Below are 20,580 nucleotides of genomic sequence, written 5' to 3'. Positions count from 1 at the left end.
GGCACGAGACGGGTGTTTCACTGCGATGAGACTGCATGACGCTCTTCTTCCTCTGCGCTGAGGACGCGAGGAGGTCGGCTAGCTGGCGAGGGTATGTTGAAAGGAGCCAGTTCGACAGTGCGTTCTTTTTCGTCACTGCGTTTCCAAGAATGAAGCCCGCGCACGGGCCCGTCTTGCAGTGCCGCGGGTCCGTTTGCGAGGTGTTGCGTCCGCGTTTGCAACCCGTTCCTCTCTTCGCGCTGCTTCTTCTTGCTTTGCACAGCGCGCACACCCCCCACGGCGCGCACCGTTCCGTATTTTGTTACTTGGCTTTACGAGTCTGCGAATTTTCGGAAGCAAGGCCAAGAAGCGGACGGGGAAGCGCTTCTTAAAAAAAAAAAAAGAAAAGAAAAAAAGAAAGAAAAAAAACAGGCACTGTTCTGTCTGCTCCTGCTAAGACGGAGTGGCGAAGGAAGAGGATGCACGGCGGAAACCGCGTGCCGTGAACGAAATATTGCGGTAGGTGTACTGCGCGCTGCGACGCGCCTTGCAGTAGCCGTTAGAAACAGCAGTGCTGGTTTGTTGGAAGTTTTAAAACAGTGTTCCCCTCCGGAACAAAAGTAGTAACAGACGGGTCCTCCTTTCTTTCTTTCTTTCTTTCTTTCTTTCTTTCTTTCTTTCTTTCTTTGTCTGTCTGTCTGTGTATACTGCAGTGACGCGCCTTGCAGTATAGTGTAGAGCAGGTACAGACAGCAGTGCTGGTTGGGATTTTTAAAACGAAGTGTACCTCTCCGAAGCAGCCAACCGATGGTGTCTTTCTTTCTTTCTTTCTTTCTTTCTTTCTTTCTTTCTTTCTTTCTTTCTTTCTCCATACAGTTGTCTTTCGCTACAGTTCCCCGTGTTGCAGTGTCGGGAGCTGCGCTCACTTTCCAGCCAGCCTCGGAGCATCTCTTGCCCATATTGCACAGCCCCGCGGCCACGCGTTGAGGCGTGTGCACTGTGTATGTGCGGGGCTGCCCCTGTACGCCGAGCTTCCCTTGGCAACAGGGCGCTGTTCGCAAGGCCGGCATTGAATAGAAAACAAAAGCAAAGAAGCGAGAGACACGAGGGGAAGGTGGGACCACTGTGTCGCGTCTCTTTCTTTCTTTTCGGTCGCGCGTCTCCCGCTGCGTCAGCGTATATCCTTCCCTCTCTCTCTCTCTGCAGCCCTTTCCTCGCTAGCCGCGCGTAGACGCATCGACTGACTTTGCCTGAGCATTTGATGCTTGGTTTGTTATGCAGGTATGCTCAACACACGCTAGCCGCGTGTGTTGAGGTCTCGATCCATGTGATGCCGAACGTGGCTGCACTCGTACCGGCGCCTATTTGTACTGCAGTTAGCGCATTTATTTTTATTATCATTACTTATGCGTGCGATGGTGCGTACATATATGTACAGGGCGTGTCATCTCGTCAGAGGAGAGGAGCGTTTATGTTCTGCCGCGGTCTCGTGGTGTGCATTCAGCGAGATTACAGAACACGTAAATAGCTATGTGGGCGAGTACGAGTACGATCTGTGTGCGCGCCACGTGGAATCCCGACGAATGCTGTAACCGAGCTGCAGCTGTGTTTCTTCCGCAGTCCGTACTTTTCCGTGGATCCTGCGCGGCACAAGAGTCGTCTGTAGTGTACAAAAAGCCATCACAATCTTTATGATCATTTCCCGTCGCATCGGTGTCTGTCGATTCAGTGGCGTGTCGGGTTGTCGATCGGCGTCTCTCGTATCCCTAATTCTGGGGTCTTGCGTGCCGACCGACACCATGATCTTATTAGGAGGCACGCCTTATAGTGTGTGTGTGTGTGTGTGTGGGGGGGGGGGGGGGGGGGGTCGCGACTAATTTTGACCACCTGGAGTTAGTTAACGTACGCATAATGCGCGGTACACACGGGCGTCTTTACGTGCCGCGCCCCCATCGGCATTAATGCGGCGAGGATCGAATCCGCAGAACTCGCATAATCAGCAGCGCAACGTCACAACCAGTAATCTACCGCGGCGGGGTTGCTGTATCTTCACTAGTTATGATTTATTATTTAGCGGAATTGCTACTATCGGAATTCATACATCCGCAACCTTTCATCGCATCGCGGCACTTTTCGCATCCACACGTCTCTACCAAACACTGTTTCTGAGTGGTATACGCTTGCTTCAGAAATCGTCCAGGTCTGTATGCATACAGCAGTAAATATAGTGCTTTCTAAGGCATGCAGTGTTGATCACGTTGCAATGCCTTCCGAGACGGTGCGTTTTATTCCCGACGTTCCTTCCAAGGTTGTTGAAGCTCTTTCGAAGTATAACTGCGCTACGGCTGCTTAGCTCCTCCCCAACCCCACAGTCCACATTCTTTTCTCTGTGCATTTTTTTTTTTTTTTTAGTTCTTTCTTCGTTTTCGTGTACATTGTCGGGCGAGTGCTCCATGGCCGTTCGCACCGAGTGTTTGTATTTGATGCCTCTTGTCTGTCAGATGGCGAAGCGAGTTCTCTGCTAGATTTCTCTCTCTCTCTCTCTTCTTCTTCTTGTCCTCATTTCGCTTGCTTCGTGCTCTCGTTCGCAGTCGGCGGGAACATCGACTCCAAACTCCTCTGTATATGTCTTGCTTGTGCGCCTCTGTACTTGCTCGCGTGGCTGCGTCCTCCTTGCTTGTCCGTTCTCGGCGCAGCGCGCTCCGAATCGATTCGAAAATTGTCAATCGGAGCGTTTAGTCTCGGTCAAAGGCCCGACAAGACAAGAAAGGAAACAAACGCGGCGGGTTGTGTAAGAGCACGCTGCGTTTTCCCAGACGCAGCTCTGCATGTTTTGTTCGTCATTCGGTTGTGTCCCGAGACACTGCAGAATAGCGCCTCGCGGGAAGTGTGTGTGTGTGTGTGTGTGTGTGTGTGTGTGTGTGTGTGTGTGTGTGTGTGTGTGTGTGTGTGTGTGTGTGTGTGTGTGTGTGTGTGTGTGTGTGTGTGTGTGTGAGAGAGAGAGAGAGAGACGCGACAAAGTGGGTGGTAAATGAGGACAGGGCACTGAGCCCGCGTCGACAAAGCAGAACAGCAAGGTCGATGGCGCGCATTGCGCCTTTTATTGTGCCGTGCTCTCTCGGACAAAGGAAGCGGCGCGGCATTCTTTGTAATGTAAAGGACCTATACGGCACTACACACGGCGCGCGCAAAAAACACAGCGGCGCAGTCCTGCAGTGCGACGCGTTTCTCCAACATGGGCTAAACGAAATAAAACTGCCGAGTACACACAGTGCACCGACATGGCGATGAAAAAAAAAAAAAAAAAGTTGACTACAGCGTGCGGAGCGCAGTATCATCTAGAACGCCTCCCGGCCAAGTTGGCATTGTCGGGAGACGACGGAATCGCGTTGGCGTGTATACTTCGTTTTTTCGTCACGTCTTTCGTTCACGCTGGCGTTTGGTATGATAAGGATCTCGACAAAGGCACTTTCCTTCGGTCCGTCTCTCTCTCTCTCTCTCTCTCTCTCTCTCTCTCTCTCTCTCTCTCTCTCTCTCTCTCTTTATTTTTATTTATTTATTTATTTTTTTTTTTTTTTTTTTTTGCGCGGGGACGTTGACACATATGTCTGTGATGGCTTTCAACGCCGATGTGCGCTAGTGTGGAAGGACTAGGCTCGAGGAAGTGTATGTATGCTGTTATACTTAAATGTTTTTTTTTCTCTCTCTCTCTCTCACGCGCTTGATTTTATTCCATACAAAGAGACGGCGGTTATGGAGCGCGTACCAAACCGAACTTGATCGAATATATGCAGCTTGCTGCAGGCATATATCTCTCTTACGCAGCGCTTTCAGACTCGTTTGGCGCGCAATCGCATTAACCATGCGATGGTCTTGGTGATCCTCTCGTATGTGTAGCATCACCCCGCCCCTCCTTTTTTTTTTTTTGCCTTATGATTATATCTATAAATATATAAAGACGCGTTTGTATATATATGCGCATTTTTGAGTGCGCTGAGCACGACTCACTCGTCACTCGCTAACGCACTGACACACGCGTGCGTGTGCATGTGCTCTGGGGGTTTTTGAGCCTGCCTTTGCGTTGAGTTATACATCGTTTTTGTCGATGGCTTGCGCTGTTTACACTCGTATATAGCAGGTGGCCGTGAGCCTATTTTCTGATTTACCGGCGTATAATTGGGGAATGTGGGATTACAAGACGGCCCAGGGAAGAAGCAGAAGAAATACTTTATTTAAAGAGCCGACACTTTGCTTTTAGTAGCCTCAGGTGTCGGCTCGAAGTCCTTGGACTCGGGCGGCATCACTGTTAATTGCGCACTGCGTGGCGGGTGGCATCCGGTAATCGAAGCGCCGTTTCTTTTGTTTCGTTTCAAGGGGAGTGTCACCTGACTTTGGAGCACTGTGCGCGGCTATTCTTGTGTGTTTGTTTGTTTGTTTGTTTTTTTTTTCGGCATGCGTTGCGTCCTTGGCGGACGCGCTGATTTCCTTGCGACAATGAAGAATGCAGTACACGCCTTATACTATGCACCACCGGTCCTCTTGCTGCGAAAAAAAGAAAAAAGAGATAAAGAGTAAAACGACAACAGAAAGCACGTAGTGCGGTGTGGAGGGTTATCGAAGGGACCAGCTATTGGTTCCGCTCGGGCGACGCGGTAACCGCCACCGCTGCAGTGGCGCGTGTCGGTCTGAAACATCGCGCGGGAGAAGAAAAAAACTAAAGTATACGAGGCGAAACAAAGGCGTAATAACGGAACTTTGATGCCCCCCCCCCCTCCTGCTGCCGCCCCCTACCGGCCACTCTCCGCATCATTGAGGCGCATGCACCAACGGTTCCTGTTGTCAGCCGACTGTGACGAGGGTTTCAGCGCGTGACAAGGGGTGGTGGGGTGGATATGGGGTGGGGGGGGGGGGTGAAAACAATAAAGGAAACGGCGGCGGAGGAAGTCGCGCGTTCCTGGCTGATCAGGATCGCCGGCGCTGTGTTGTGCAGAGGAGGGGAGTACCGTGTAACCCCGCTTATAACATGTCATCTTCATCCATTCTCTTGCCCGGGGGTTTCGGCATCCAAAGTTTGCGTCTCGTGTCATATTCCGATTCCCACAGTACTGGGGAGTTTGTGCATAGAAATATATTTGTATTTTTGTCCTATATGAGCTAAAACCTTGTGGTCACGACTTTTTTTCACTTTTGTTACATACGGATAAAAGTTTTCTATTTCTACTTCATATCTTCATTTCTAGTTAATGTTTACGAAGTTTCATCTATTTGGACTAAAATTGAGATTACGCGATTCGGAAATTTCGCCGCCCGGAAATTGCCCCTCGTATTATAAGAGCAGTCGTATTATGCGACGTGATCTTACGGCGTATAGCGTGGTGCTTTCGCGCGCGCTGTCGACCGCTGACGTGTCTGGAGGTCGTCTCGCCTCGATTGTTCCTATAGGATCGACGCGTTTAGGGACACCCATCGTACGAAACGAGGGCGCGAACATTCTTTCACTCATTCGGTCTTTCATTGTTTGCAGCGGCTTCATATAACGCTGCGGAGCACTGCAGTTGGGCTTCTAGTCGTTTCGTGACGCAACGAATACGTGTTCGCTGTTAAAACGCGAACGGAGAAGGCTGTGCAGGATAGGATTACGATCTGGCATGCGTTTTTTTTTTTTTTTTTTTTGCGATAAGTGTCTGTTGAAGTTCCCACGAATGTCCAGAAAGACCAAAAAGTAGCCAGACAAGAAGTCTTGACGCTTACGTTAAATGTCGGGAATTTTTATTATTCTTCTTTTTGTATGTTTATTGTACTCTCTTTCATATTACGTGCACGAATACACAAGCTTTTGGGAAGAAGCAAAAGAAACAAATAAATAAACTACTTTCGGGCGTGAAGGGGCGATCGAGCGAGATGGCATGCACCCAGCCACGCGTCGGGATCGACTTTCTAAACTAAGCAGCTCCCTTCATCAAGCGGGGCTCCCATTCGGGCGGGCCCATTCTTTTCTCCTCATCACAGAAAAGGTGGGAGCGGCTATCGATTTTCCATCGGCTGTTTGCCAAATGGACCCGAGATCGTAATCGCCGCCCGAAATAGCCCGAAAAAAAAATAATACTAAAGAGACAAGCGCCATCGTCAATTGCGTTCCGCTTTGAGAGCGCTCGCGCGCAGACACGCATGCGCGCCCTCAGCTGAGCAATGCGTCTCGTTTTGCATATCTGCCGAAACAAAGCCACTGTTGTCACTTCGTTGTCAACGCTGTTGCCTGACGAGGCTGCCGGCTCGGGAACGCGTATGCTCTGGCGGCGAGAGAGGCACCACCACGCGATCGCTACTCGCCGTCCGATTGGCCCGTCGCACTTGAAAAGCCGGCCGGCGGGCCGCGTGACGTCACGTGTGCGGCGGCGGTGGCGGCGGCGGCTCCGAAGGTCACCTTGGCGCCGTGGTGGGTCACGTGGTCGCGTTGCGTCTGTAAACAGGGGGGGAGCAGGCTCGGGCGTCCTTGGGTGAGAAGGAGGCGGAGCGGCTGGGTTCGTCTCACACGGCGATCCTCTCCGGCTGGTCTGGCTTTCTTTTTGTTTATGATTGTTATTATCTTTTTTTCTTTACGTGGCTTCAGAGAGCGTGGCTGATGTTTTGTTTTGAGCATTTTTTAACATTTTTTTTTTCGTCAACCGCAGGCTTACTTTTCTGGCGCGATCGTGTTTATGTTCGGATATTTCCAGGAGCAGTCAGACTTGTCTCTCTGGCGCCTCGTGGAAACAAAACTTTCTTACAACCCACGCAACTAACTCTCTTCTTTGGTGTGCATGTGTTTGCCTAGGTTGTACTTTTTTTTTTTTTTTTTGTAGCTGGAAAATAAATGTGTGCCACTGACTCGCTCGCGCGTTTTTTTTTTTTTCGGAAACGATTCGACTTCTGAGTGTTCGCGCGCGTCCTCTTTTAAGGGACAGACAACCGCTCAGAACATGAATTGAGATAACCCCGCGGATGGAAATATCGTCTATCGTATTGGCTAGAACGGGTCCTGTTTTCTCATTAAACGTGGATTTATATTTTTAATTCTTCACTAAAAGTCGTGAAAAATGACCTTTGGCGCCCCATGCGGCAAAAACATGAACATATTTAAGAGGTCTACCACGTGACCTTCTACAGTGTATGCTGTTCCTGGTCTTTTTATCAATATTGAAATGCAGTAACATTCTTTCTACTGTAAGTTTTTTTCTAACTTACAATGTGCAGATAAGCCTTCGTTTGTAGTGAGTAGAAAAGTGGCGCTGCCATCGCCTTTGTTTTTGATGACTTGGCTTGGCTCGTCTATCGACTGAATCACGACGACGGGGGCCGGCCAGCCATGACGTGGGCATGTACTTGGTAAAAAACGCGGTGCAGCTATAAGAAAGGTCTGCACAGCAACGCAGACTTATTGTACCAGTCTATTTACCTTTACAAGTGGCTGGAAAGGTGACAATATAGGTGGTTAACCACAGTTGCACTACAGAACCCTGCTAGCCTCTATAGTTGCACTTCCTCCAGTGAAAGCAGGACGATGGGCGGCTTTCACAATTTGCGAGGCGGGCTATCGTCAACGCTATCATTTCTCAGCGTTGCTGGAGGAGGGACCCTTATTTTTTTAGAGGCTGCTCAGACCGAAAATTTCTGCTTACAACAAATCCACGCACTTTTGTAAATAACCGCTGCAGGTGTAAACACTACCGAGGGTGAGCTTCTCGTTGTGCCATAAAAAAAACTGGGTCCATAAATATCAGTTGTCAGTCCCTTTAAGAGCCCTGCTTGTGTGACAGTCGCTCCGATCTTAGAAGCGGGTGTCGCGATGTCGCAAACGCGGCACGGCCTTCCTTGAGAGAGCCTTGGGAAATCGCCCGCCAGCAGCAACCTCTATCGAGTGTATCGGTTCGTTATGTCGGGGTAAGGCTTACCGAAGTTAAGCGGTGAAATGCCGTTGCTCTACGGTGAAGCTTTGGTGTGTTTTGAGACATCGAGGGCGTATATATAGCCCGTGGCGTTTTGGCGAGTAATTAAACCGGGGCCCCAATCCCTTCGTCGATCGCGGTCGGGAATGTGGCATTATAACACAGTACGTGCGTGTTTTGTCTAAGCTAGCGAAAACGATGAAAGCGAGAAGAACGGAACTTCGCCTCCTCCCATGTACGCGGTTTCATTTTCTTTTTCTTTGTTTCTTTTTTTTTTTTTCTTCTTCACGTCGCGTATCTCGGATGCTCAAATTAGAAACGCCGCAATGCGTGTTTCGTCGGGCGAAATCGAAACATTCCCGGGATAATTATCGATCGAGAATTACGGCTTCTGTGTGCGGCGTGCTTCGTGACACATGATACTGCCGTTAATTCAATACCCGAGAGCGGTAGCTATATATAGCCTGCCCTTTGGTACATAGAACTACTAACGTTTCCGGATCGTGAAATCCGGTTAAAAGAATAAAAAAACTATATAAAAGGAATGACACCGCGTCGAAAAAATAAAATCTAAAAGAAATGTAACACTGCATCATCATTGAAAGCTCGGCAGTTCGTACAAATTTCAGATTTTCTACGGACAGCCGTATACATGTTCTCTGGGTGAGAACGGAAGTCGCGAGGAAATGTAACTTTCTGGCGATCTCCTTGTTCCCGAAATTTTTGCCGTCGGCTGTACTAAGTGCGCGTGCTCTGCCAACCGTTTCGAAGCCGTATCAGCGCGGGCTTTAATTTTTTCAGTCGTCAGGCACTGTTGCTGTACGTTGCGCTGAAGATCGAGTCACGAACGTCATTATACTCTTATAGCCTGTTACGCTTGGAATAAAAGGTTCGCGGTGGGCCCGGTAGGCGGCGCCAGGGCAGGTCCAATCCTGACGGGGGGGGGGGGGAGATTAGGCAGATGTATACAAAAATGCCACATAAAAACATGGATAGCATACCTGATTAAATCAAGCAGGCTAGGTGACTATTTGTCACCTCCCCCGTTTCAAAGGGGATGCCAATAAATCATCATCATCATCATGCCAAGATATTCACCCAGCAAGAACGGTAGGGAACGTCCTACTTCCAGAAGCGCTTGGATTCGAAACGGGTCGAAGCCTTAACTGGTAACCAGTGTAGATAAGCAAGAGGCGTTCTAAGTATATGTGGGGAAAAAAAAAAAGCAGGGAAGATACTGATGGAGCCGGAGTTGTTACAGGTCGAACTGTATACAGTCGTTACGGAGTCCAACTGTACACAGTACTATATATACGGATAGCTCAAGCGTGCTCAAGCTTATTTGCTCAAGCACGCTACAAGTGACCCGTTTCGAAGGGGACGCCAATAGAAATCATGATCACACGCACCGCGACTTTAAAACTTTCGACGAATACTGTATACGTTTCTATACATAAGCCGACCCGTGCCCGTCTCTGCCCTCCCGGCTGTTTCTATATCGACATCTCGTGGTTGTTATACCTAGCGGCGTTTGTGTCTTTCTTCTCGACGCTCACGTTATACCGCATACTTGCGGGGGTCTTCAAGTTTCGTTAGCTCGCACCGCCTGCCGCGCCTGAGGAGCAGGTCGGATCCGCAGCTCCCCCTCTACCGCTGCGTTCGCTCGCGTAGGGCAACCCCCCGTCCCCCTTCGGCTAACTTAGCGCGCGCCGATAATCGCGCTTATTACCCCCCCCCCCCCCCCCCCTGCAGGCCATCGGGTTATTTCTCACGCGAGGGGGGGGGGGGGGGTAATCGACCAATCTTCCTGGTAAATCTGGATCGTAGCAGGGTCATCCGCTACAGCCTCTCCCTGCCCCCTTATACTTGCTATCGTTTCCTGGCTCGTTGCAGGCCTTTTTTTTTTTTTTTTTTTTTTTTTTTTTCTACCACCTGCTCGGTGGGGTAGCCGCACTAGACCTTGGCTATTTCTTTCCCGGTGTCTCGGCTCCGTAGTCGTCATTAAAGACACACGCCCTCGCTCGAGGCGATGAGGAACCGGCCGTGAACTTACGTATAGACGGTTACGACGACGGCGGCGCCCTCTTGAGTGGCCTCCATTGGTGTTGCTCGCAGAAGGCGCGCGCGGCGCCGAGGGTGACTGTATAGTGGTGTGTGTTATATGTTTTACGTGCCGGATAGTTGTTCGTGCGTCCCGGTTGTTATATGTACTATAGCAGGGGCAAGAAATAACGCCGCGTATATACAACGTGGACGCGCAAAAGCGCGCCGCCGGTGAATATACTGGTGGGCCCAGTGGAGAAATCCAAAATTCCGTTCCGTCGGCGAGAACTGTTGCTTGCGTGACTGTCTGCAGGGGACACCTAATACAATGCCGATACCACGGAGCCGTAATCGCAGGTCTACAACGAGTGCCCCGCACATACCGCTCCTGGAATTTATTTTCTTCGAATTTTCCTTAGTCGGTGTTTCGCGTATATTGTATCTCGCGTAGTTTCTCGATTTTCTTTTTAATCTGAAAAGGGAAAAAGAATTTTGGGAGGAAGGGCGATTGACGTGCATTGTGTTCTAGTCGGGTTTCAGTCAATGCTATATAGAACGTATACGGTTTAAGCGGGACAGAAAACCGGGCCGGCCATCCCCATCGAATCAAATAATTGAAAACCGTCGTAAAGGCTCTGGCGGTCCCGTTGGTATAACACCCTGAACGAGAGCACGCCGGCTATTTCCGGCATAGAACACACGTAACGCCTTGAGCTCCGGGGTGACTGCAGTGTGCCACGCAACGTGGCTTGCCAATCAACGTGCCACTCAATTAAGCCCGCGCCGCCGTTCGACTGATTGACACACACCGCGCATTCCGCCCAACTGCGACAGAGCGCGTTGTCTGATTGGAATCGCTGTTTCTATTTTCTCGCGGAAGCTCATCCGTATACGTTCACCGTCAGCAGCGCGTGCGACCCTTTCTTTCAACGTCTCCCGAATTGCGAAAGCGTGGTGCCTCCCGGCGGTCAACTTTCCTTGCTTTCTTCGCTTTATCCCTTTCTTTCTTTCTTCTTCTTTCTTTCTATCTCTCTTTCTTTCTTTCTTTCTTTCTTTTTTTTTCTTTCGCTGCTCATCGCCTTCTTTTGTTTCTTTTTTTTTTCCTTTTTTCTGCCTGCCTCCTTGTTCGCTCATGTGCGTCACGGATCGATGGGTTGGCCGTGTGACCAGATTGATCGCTTGCCATCACCGTCCCTCCTCTTCGCCCAGCACATCCTTCTCTCCAGAACATCGATCGCCGCTTGCAGTCCGTTGCCCGTCGCTGCTCCCTATTCCCGAATTTCTTCGTTCTCTTAGTTTTTTTTTTTTTTTTCGTTTCGTCTCTGCATGGCGTGTACTATATCGATTCGTTTATGCTCACCTTCGCGTATATACTTCGAGTCTGGTCCACGTTGTAAACAAGCAAGCAGGCGCGGGGGTATTTTTCGAGGCCGTGTCCTCCATTCTGCTGTGCTTGCGTTCCTCTAGAAGGTGTGTGTGTGTGTGTGTGTGTGTGTGTGTGTGTGTGTGTGTGTGTGTGTGTGTGTGTGTGTGTGTGTGTGTGTGTGTGTGTGTGGCGAGGTAGGTGTTATTGTCAACGGATGTCGCTTTCATGTTTGCAAGCACGCATCCTTTCCTGCCCTATCGCGTGCCGCCACAATTGCGTAAGCGCGCTGTTCGTGTTACGTAATCGAAAGCGGGGCAGAATTTACGATGGTGAGAGAGGGGGGGATGCGGAGGTAGGGAGAGTTAAGTAGCCTGTTTTTTTACATCGCGATGCGGCTGCAGGCTTCGATATAAGCGCATTGTCGCTTGCGTAAATTACTTTGTAGTTTCTCTACATAGCTGCGGGCGGAATCGCGGTGCCAGCCAGGCCTTTGAAGGTCTACTGCGATTTTCGACTGCTTCGTTGACTGTGTTGCGCGGTTCCTCGCCAGACTTACTCTGCGCCGCGCAGTAACTACGCGAAGAAGCCCCGATCTCAGCACTTCATAGAGTCTCGAATATCAGCGATACAGGCTCGAGGGAAAGTTCACGGACCGCAGGCTCGCCGACAAAGAAACATGATAATAAAAAAAAAAGAAACTCTGATGCACAAGCCGCAATTGATGAGTGCACTGGAAAGTTCGCAGGGCCAAGTTTAGACTGCAGTCGATTTCGAGTGGGCGGAGAGGATCGGCTTTATCGCCGAGTCTCATGGTCCGTACGCCTACGTACTCTTGCTCAGGGGAGTATACCTTTCGGAGACAATTGCTTCCTTAGCGAGTCCCCCCACTTTTCCGTATCAGGTATACAGGACCCTTTTTCGCTGGCCGATCTTGAAGATATAGTGAAGTCTAAAAATGTGGGCCGATCCCGAAGATAGTGTGGTCTGATAATGTGCGCCGATCACGAAAGTAGTGCAGTCAAGAAAAATTGAGCGCTCCGACGCTCTTCTTATACCCTCACGCGAAGGTTGACCCTATACCCCATTATCACCCCCAAATCTCTCTGCAGGAAGACGTTGCCTTTGATCGACTTCAACTAGAGGTTAAATTCCCTTCCAACTTTTTAAGATTTCTTTTTTGTTTGTTTCCACGACACGAGCAAGAACGGCGCGAAGCAAACATTACTTTACAAAGACACCTGTATACTTAGATTTAGGTGTACGCTAAAGAACCCCAGGTGGTCCAAATTAATCCGGAGTTCCCCCACTACGGCGTGCCTCATATTCAGATGGTGGTTTTGGCACGTAAAATCCTATAATATAATTAAATTAAAATAAATTAATGCATTTAAACATTACTTGAGATATATGCCTGCACATGCAACGCTCCTTTCACGTCCTGCGGCACCTATAATTTGCGACCGACCATCCGTATCTGCGTGCGTTGGAATTGGGAAAATCGCGACTCGCGTTTGCGATGGAACTTCGGAACGCTTATCGTGAGGCAAGAGTGGCCGACGATCGACAAATATGTTAAACTATGTATACGATCGGCGCGCATTATTAATACCGCGTTGTCACAGGGGCACTTTCGATCGCGATCGATCCCGATCGGGCTCGACTTTCCGGACCGCGATTGTCTCCCTTCCGCAGCTTGCGCAATGGGCCGCCGATCGGTATCGAATTGCTCGATCGCGATCGACTTTCTCGACCGCGATTAGCTTCTTTGCGCAGACTGATGAGGAAGGGAGCCAATCGCGCGATCACGAAATGCGATCGCGAATCGGGCTCGATCGCGATCGAAAGTGCCCGTATCGGGACGAAACGCGGGGGCGCCTCTTCGGCGTTCGGGATGTCGTTTCATTTTTCCATCGCAGCCCTAGCGGCTGGTGTCGGCGACACTGGTGTGCTGATGACGATGATGATGATTTATTGGCATTCCCTTTGAAACGGGGCGGCGACAAATAGTCACCTAGCCTGATTGAGTTAATCAGGTATGCTCTACATGCTTTTCATTCTGGCACTTTTGTACACAATCGAACTTGGATATAACGAATTATTGTGTATAACGAACAGCAGTAAAACCCCCTTGAAAACTTTTGTACTAAATTTTTATTTTATATATCGGATTACCTATATATCGAACTTAGTGTGATCCCTTCAGATTCGATATATCCGGTTTCGACTTACATTTTGTTTTCTCTTTCTCACAGCCTATCTATTTACGTTGTACCGCTAGCTGTGCCTGTAACGGATCCGGTCGTATCAATTTCGTCCGTGTTTTCTTAAATCTTTTTTTTTTTACACCATGATTTGTTTATCGCTAGTGAGATAAACAAGTCGCAGCGCCCTCTGGCCGGTGCGGGGCACATATGCCCGTTTGTTTTGTCACGTGCGCGACTTCATTCTGCGCTGTATGCGGCTGCCTTGGAAAAAAAAAAGGAAGAAAAAAAAAAAAACATCGTGGCTACCGACTTATTTGTCCGTGCCAACGCAGTCGCCCGTTTCGCTCTCGCGTGTGTGTGTGTGTGTGTGTGTGCGCGCGCGCGCACGCGCTCTTCCGAGGCTTCTTCGGTACATACAACACAGCGGTGCGCGCCTCAGCTGCTTGCGTTTTTCGCCTGTTTTTCCGCCGTTTCCCCGAGCGACGGCCCGCTAAGACAACTAAAAGATCGTTGGGAGACTGGAGGAGGACAAGGCGCGATGCTGTTTTGTTCGCGGTAGATCCCGCGCTGCCGTCGTTCCGTTTTCTCTGTCTCCCCCCTTCGTTAGTGCGTTCTGTTTTTCTCGCTCTACGACCGGGCACGCCGCTGTTTTTTTGGAACGCGGTACTCTTTTTTTTTTTTTTTTCCGCGCCTAGAGCATCCTCTGTAGGCAGGGCCTGCAGCGTCGCGGCCAACTACGCATTTTCTCGCAAAGCTTTGGATTGCGGGGAGCCAGGCCTCCTCGCGGGGGGATGGGGGGGGGGGGGGGGGTTGCTACCCGGTTGTTGCTATGCGCGCACCAATAAAAGTATGAAAAAGTATGGAGGACGCTTAAGCTTCGCCTTTAAGAGTGGAACGCAATAGCATATTTGTTCACTATCGCCTTGCGCCACGCGAAGGCCCTCCCCGGTCGGGGTGGTTCGTCATGATGTGATTCGGCATGATTATTTCCGCCAACGGCGCCGGCGCTTACGCCGGGGTTTCACGGGGCTTACACGGGGCGCCTAACGCTGTCGCGTTAAAGGAGCGAGCGTCAATGCGCTTTGCGTTGAACCCTGTATTATGACCACGGTGCACCTTCGTGAGGGGAGCAGCACCTCCTGCCCGTTGCTTTCGAGAAACCCCTCTCTAGTTCGCCCGGCTTCTTCGACCGGTCGTTGCTCACTGGGAGTTGGGGTGCATGTCGAAACAAGTGTCAGCACGAAAAGCGCGAACAACGCCCGCGTAATTTTTTTTACTGCCGTCCACGCACTGAAGCCCCTTGGCTGGTCAACGCATCCTTCTGGGGGCCCGTGACATTGTCGCTGGCAACAGCTGAGCGATTTGTGGTTCGCTTGCCCCTGGGTGAACGCGAGCCTACAGCGGAAGCGTCAGGCCCAATGGGGGGCGCACTGACTTGTTTTTGCAGGCTCGAACGAGAAACGTATGCAGGAGGTTGTGGCATTGTTTCCATATGGTGCGCGAGGTGAAACTGCCTTTGAAGTCTCAAAGCGTAGGGTCTGGTCAGTTAGTACACAAATGAATGTATGTGTATTGTTTAGTGGCGCAAGGGCCAGGAGTTAGTACGCAAACAACGTACAGGTGTGCTTCCTGGAGGTGTGTGTGTGTGTGTGTGTGTGTGTGTGTGTGTGTGTGTGTGTGTGTGTGTGTGTGTGTGTGTGTGTGTGTGTGTGTGTGTGTGTGTGTGTGATGCGACAAAGGGGATGACAAAATGAGGACAGTGCACTGAGTTACGGGATTAAGGAAGTCTCGCGTTGGGTTTAACCTGTCGACTAGTGGTCTTTATAGACCTATTCGCAGTGGCGACAGGGCTTTCGGTGTGTACTCAAGCATTGACTTTTGCCCCTGGCAGGGCCAAGCACTGCGCTGACAACGTGGAACGTTGAGTATATAGAACGAGCGACAACTTACGCTTGGCAACAGCGCTGCTTGCATTTAGAGCTCGCTTATCGCAGCAGGCATATAACCGCTCGCAGTGTGCATCTCGACGCGGCCTGTTAACGCGCGGAAACCCGTAGGAAAGAAGCAAAATGAGGTGCAGTTATCAGTCATGCGTATACTCGGGTCAACGCATGTGGGTTGATTCGCCAGGAACGCTCGAAAAAAAAAAAAGTTTTTACGATGCGATACGTATACGCGGATAGTTGAATGCGTCGTCATCTTTTTATGCACGGAGACAGAACGAAGCGCCATTTGAATGCGACGAAATGAGTGGGTGTATAGGGACGTTTCGTGCGTAGCTTTCGGAATTGCTCAGATAGCTCGGACGGCCTTCGGTGATGGTGAGGTGGCTTCTCGTTCTGTTTAACCGTTATTTCGCTATAACGGCGCACTTTCTCAGCTTACTGCCGAGTCCTGGGTCCCCTGTGCTGCTTTCTTTGCAGATTTCTCTTCTTCTTTTCTGCTCCAAGTCCTGACGGCATCGTTAATTGCATGCTTAATTCGGTGAAAATGAGATTCAGCGAGGAGGTCTCGAAAAAAAAAAAAAGCGACCTTATACGGGGTCAGGAAACGAAAGAAAGAGAGAGAGAAATGAATGCATAAAAGGAAAACGGCGGGGAGTCAGCGCGCTTTGGCAGTTGTGACAAATGTCGCGCGTTCGGAAAGGCGCGCGCTCATGGTTCACTCGCTCCACAGCCGCGCCGCGCCGCCAGTGAAATTTTATTTTTCTTTGCCGTTTCAACATTTCCTGCTGCCATTCCGGCGTACGTGTTCCCGATCACAACGCCCGCCGCGGCCATAGCTCGCGTGCCTTTCTATTTCCTGCCCCCCCCCCCCCCCCCCCCCTCCTCTCGCACTGCAGTTGTATGGCAACAACAGCAGCAGCAGCACCGGCAGTAGTATAGTAGTAGTACCGGTTCTCCGCTTGGCGACGCTTTATTTTGTCTTGCCGTGCAGCCGTTGCGAGGTTTATGCACGCTTGTCGTGCGAGGAATGTTCGTGGCGGGATGAGGCTCGTGGCCGATGGAGCGTGGATTGACGCCCGCGTCTTCCAGCTTCACGCAGCACGCGGACCTCGCCGCCTTTTGTTCTGCGCGCCCGTGGCTCTGTAGAACGCGAGCAGTGGAGCGCACTGCGCGTGCTCGTTGACGTCATTGCGCACGTGTCGGCGCGCCGAAGCGCGTACGAGTATGTGCGAGTATATACGGGTCATGAGAGATGCGTAGCAGCTGTCGTGAATATCAACGACAAGACTGGAGGAGTATCGAGACATTCTGGGCGCGCGTATTATGTACTGACCGCGACAAAGCTAACGAGAACACCAGCTCCCGTTAGGCGTTGGACCGTGTTCGTCAGTTCGCGTGGCGTACATACTCGCAGTCGCAACTCTCTCGACGAAGGCCTGTTAAACTTGGGCTGTGCGCAGTCTGTATTCGCAACAGTCTGTATTCGCAACTGTCGTGACGAATGCCGAGTCAGAGACTTCCCTATTGGTTTCGATGCATTGCGACGTCAATCAATACGAGAATTGTGACTGAAATGTTAAGTCGGTCTTGTGTTAAGCAACGCTGCATCGGCAGTCGCTGGAACAGCCCGAGTCGCGCCAAATGCCACGTGCGCTTGCGAGCGCGCAATCAGTGATGCCCTAGTCAGTTATTTTGCTTTGTTCCCATTTCAGGATGTTTATTGCACGCAGTGTTCATTTTGGGTTTCGGACGTTAAAGAAACCCGCCGTGGTTGCTCAGTGGCTATGGTGTTGAGCTGCTGAGCACGAGGTCGCGGGATCGAATCCCGGCCACGGCGGCCGCATTTCGATGGGGGCGAAATGCGAAAACACCCGTGTACTTAGATTTAGGTGCACGTTAAAGAACCCAGGTGGTCCAAATTTCCGGAGTCCCCCACTACGGCGTGCCTCATAATCAGAACTGGTTTTGGCACGTAAAACCCCATAATTTAATTTAATTTACGTTAAAGAACCCCAGGTAGTCAAAATTAATCCGGAGCCTTCCACTACGGCGTGCCTCATAATCAGAATTGGTTTTGGCACGTAAAACCCCAGAAATATATTTGGTTTCGGAGATGAATTTAGTTCGTTATATCCATTGGTATAACAATTTCACTCCGTTAAAACGAGGTTTTAAATGCATGAGTCTCTATGGCGATTTCAAGGGGAATGTCATTTACTTCGTTATATCCATTATTTCGTTATATCCCGTTTCGAGGTTCGAGTGTATACAGTGCAGTGCGTCGCTGTGCGAGCAACTTAATCTACGTGCAGATCTGTAGGCGTCTTATCTCACCATTGTTGTTTCTGTGTCGTTTCTGTGTGTGTATATACACACACACAGACGTAAACAGGCACTATTTACGTTGTTTAAGGCGCGTGGATAAATAGAATTAGCTATTGTAGTTAAGGCTATTGGTTAAGGCAATAGCTATTGTAGCTATTGTAGGTTAACGAGAAAGTGGCAATAATTCCAGCACTGTACAGAGAAGTAGGATGAAGTGGCTCTTGCGACTGCCGCCGTAATTGATCCTCGCGGCATATGCTCCGGAGAACGATTACAGCGATTGTATTCCAGCAGGCGCAGCCAAGGAGAAACGGAAAATAGGACTATTGGCGGAACATTTACACAAATGGGGCATTATGAATCAGAGGCTAAGTGACGCTCTATATATAGTTGAGATTAAAAAGGCAGAGTCGGGCAGGTATGTAACCGTTGGCCTATTGTGGGTAGAGTATAAGAAAGGATCGCGGGATCGAATCCCGGCCGCGGCGGCCGCATTTCGATGGAGGCGAAATGCAATAACGCCCGTGTGCTTGCGTTGTAGTGATCGTTAAAGAAACCCAGGTGGTCAAAATTAATTCGGAGCCCTCCAATACGGCGTGCCTCATATTCAGAACTGGTTTTGGCACGTAAAGCTCCAGAAGGAAGAGTATAAGAAAGTGATGGATAACGGAACTGTAAAACTGTTTAGCTATGCATTCGCTGACACCTGAAGATTAAGAAGGAAAAAGTGGGGGGGGGGGGGGGGGGGGGGGGGGTAGACAAAGACGAAAAAGACTGATCACTACAAATTTTCACCTTCCGGTCTCCGTGGGACTTGGAAGAGGGCAAAAAAGAAATAAACAGAAACCAAAATGAGGCCTTCCGGTTTGCTACCCCGCACTGGCGTGGGGGAAATAGGAGTTGCAAAGACAGTGAAGAGAGAGAATATAAAAAAAGAAAGAAAAAAAAAGTAGGGCGGGTTCAGTTTTGGTGCAGTTGGCGCAGCTGTGCGAAAAATCTTTGGCAGAAGCCTCTGTCGCGGCAGCTTATACTCGTGTCTACGATGACAATAATTCCGAGAGGTGAGCGTTCTCTCTCTCTCTCTCTCTCTCTCTGTTCTTTTCCGGTCTTGTAGAGCGTGAAGCCGTCCGGGATGAAAGTCGTTGACGTTTGCGTGCGCTTTTTGAGCGAAGCTATAGCTATGCCTCCCGTTCTGCGCAGCGCGCGTTATAAGGTTGCCTTGTTCTTTTTTTCCTGACGCTGATGGATTCCTCTGTTTTTGCCGCAGCCGTGTCGAAGTAAGCGCGTAGTTACAGTACAGGTTGCGCGCTTCGGCTGAGTCGGGTGACCTTCGATCACCACGTGCAGTGTACGTATGCCAAGGCTGTCCGGCATTCCCCCCCCCCCCCCCCCCCCCGCCCTTTTCTTTATTTAAATCTTTTTAACCTAACTGTATCGTACATCGCTCTCCATCCGTAACGCGTAAACACGTAAAATCGCTTGACGATCGAGATTAGCGTATACGGCTGCAATCCTTTTTTATATTAGCATAACGATTTGGCGTTCGCCTGTACGTGCGTGGTACGTTATGCGTTCCTGTTTGTCATTTTCCTGATAGTGTGCGCTCATCTCTCGGGTGCCTTGTTCCTTCTCTTCACCGACTCGCTAGCATTGTTTCTTTTTTCTAAGAGTTATATTTTGTTCGTCAGTAAGAGCAAAATATTCTTCATAAACACACATGTACAGCTAAGGAGGTCCCATGGTCAGCTGGAAACCGAAGGGCGACCTCCTTTACAATAATGACAGCCATATATGAAACGATTCGTTGCTTGGACTACAGTTTTGGAGTTCATTTCCTTTGGCAGTGAATGTCGACTCTGATTGATTCATCATTGGCGTGGCGTGTTGAAGCTTGTATGTATATATATATACATACAACTTAAGCTGTGCTAAACGGTATATCGCCGTAGCGGTTATTTCTGTGGGCGTCAGAAGTCAGAACCCCCCAAAATTCCGCCAGTGTGTAGGTTCGACTTTGTAGTGATCTCTATATAACCGCGTATAGAGTTACTGTACGGGGCTTATATACGGTTATACCCTAACTCCAGCCACACTCGGGCTTTAGCGTCACCTGTAGACTGAAATTTGACCTAATATAGAACGCCCGACTGAGCGACAGTTTTGTTTCAACGGCGAGTGCGTGTGTAAGCTCCGCGGCGAAATTGTCCCCAAGTGTGGCTCTGAAAAACTATGCCACCGGCTGGATTTTTCGACCCGCGGAGTTTGTCGTCCATACCTCTATACGCTGTTTTGATCGCCACGCTATATCGCCATAATTATCCCATACATACAGAGCCGTTTCAAAAAGCAGTAAACTATAAACTGACGCATATCTAGTGTTTCCTGTGATATATACTGTCCCCCTCCCCCGGGCCCTTTCGTGCCCTCTCTCCCAGGTTCCCGTGCTCTCTCGTTTGCGCAGCAGCAAGTCCGCAGCTGTGCGCGTTCGCCCCACTCGGCTGCAGCTGGCGTGCGGTATTTCGGGGTGACTCACACGGCGTACGCTCGGCAGGCGTCCCCGAAGTGGCGCGATGTGGAAGTACATAGCACGTGATGCTTTTCAAATAGGTGACCGTATTGTGTGAAGGGGCGGAGGCAGAAGCGACCGAAAAAAAAAAGGAAAGAAAAACCTGCAGGGTCGAGCTTACGGTTTCCGAGAACTCGTCTATACGTGCGACGTTTGTGCAAAGCGGGTATAAAATATCGCAGTCTTTATCGTTATTATTTTTGCAGAGGCGCTTCCTCGCGTGATT

General features: G+C 50.1%; 1 protein-coding gene and 1 long non-coding RNA gene across 2 annotated transcripts in view; both read left to right on the top strand.

Annotated features, from left to right (window-relative positions):
• LOC119433771 (MAP kinase-interacting serine/threonine-protein kinase 1-like) overlaps positions 1-20,580 on the top strand; it is a 117,884-nt gene that overhangs the window by 59,481 nt on the left and 37,823 nt on the right.
• Positions 15,255-19,667, top strand: LOC125941494 (uncharacterized). Its single transcript, XR_007464378.1, has 3 exons — positions 15,255-17,233; positions 17,484-17,919; positions 17,951-19,667. It is a non-coding gene; the product is annotated as an uncharacterized LOC125941494 (long non-coding RNA).

Source organism: Dermacentor silvarum, chromosome 11 (assembly GCF_013339745.2).
Source record: "Dermacentor silvarum isolate Dsil-2018 chromosome 11, BIME_Dsil_1.4, whole genome shotgun sequence".
In the NCBI taxonomy this organism is placed as follows: Eukaryota; Metazoa; Arthropoda; class Arachnida; order Ixodida; family Ixodidae; genus Dermacentor; species Dermacentor silvarum.
Note: the sequence above shows the minus strand (reverse complement) of the source record. Positions and strands in the feature narration are given on the sequence as shown.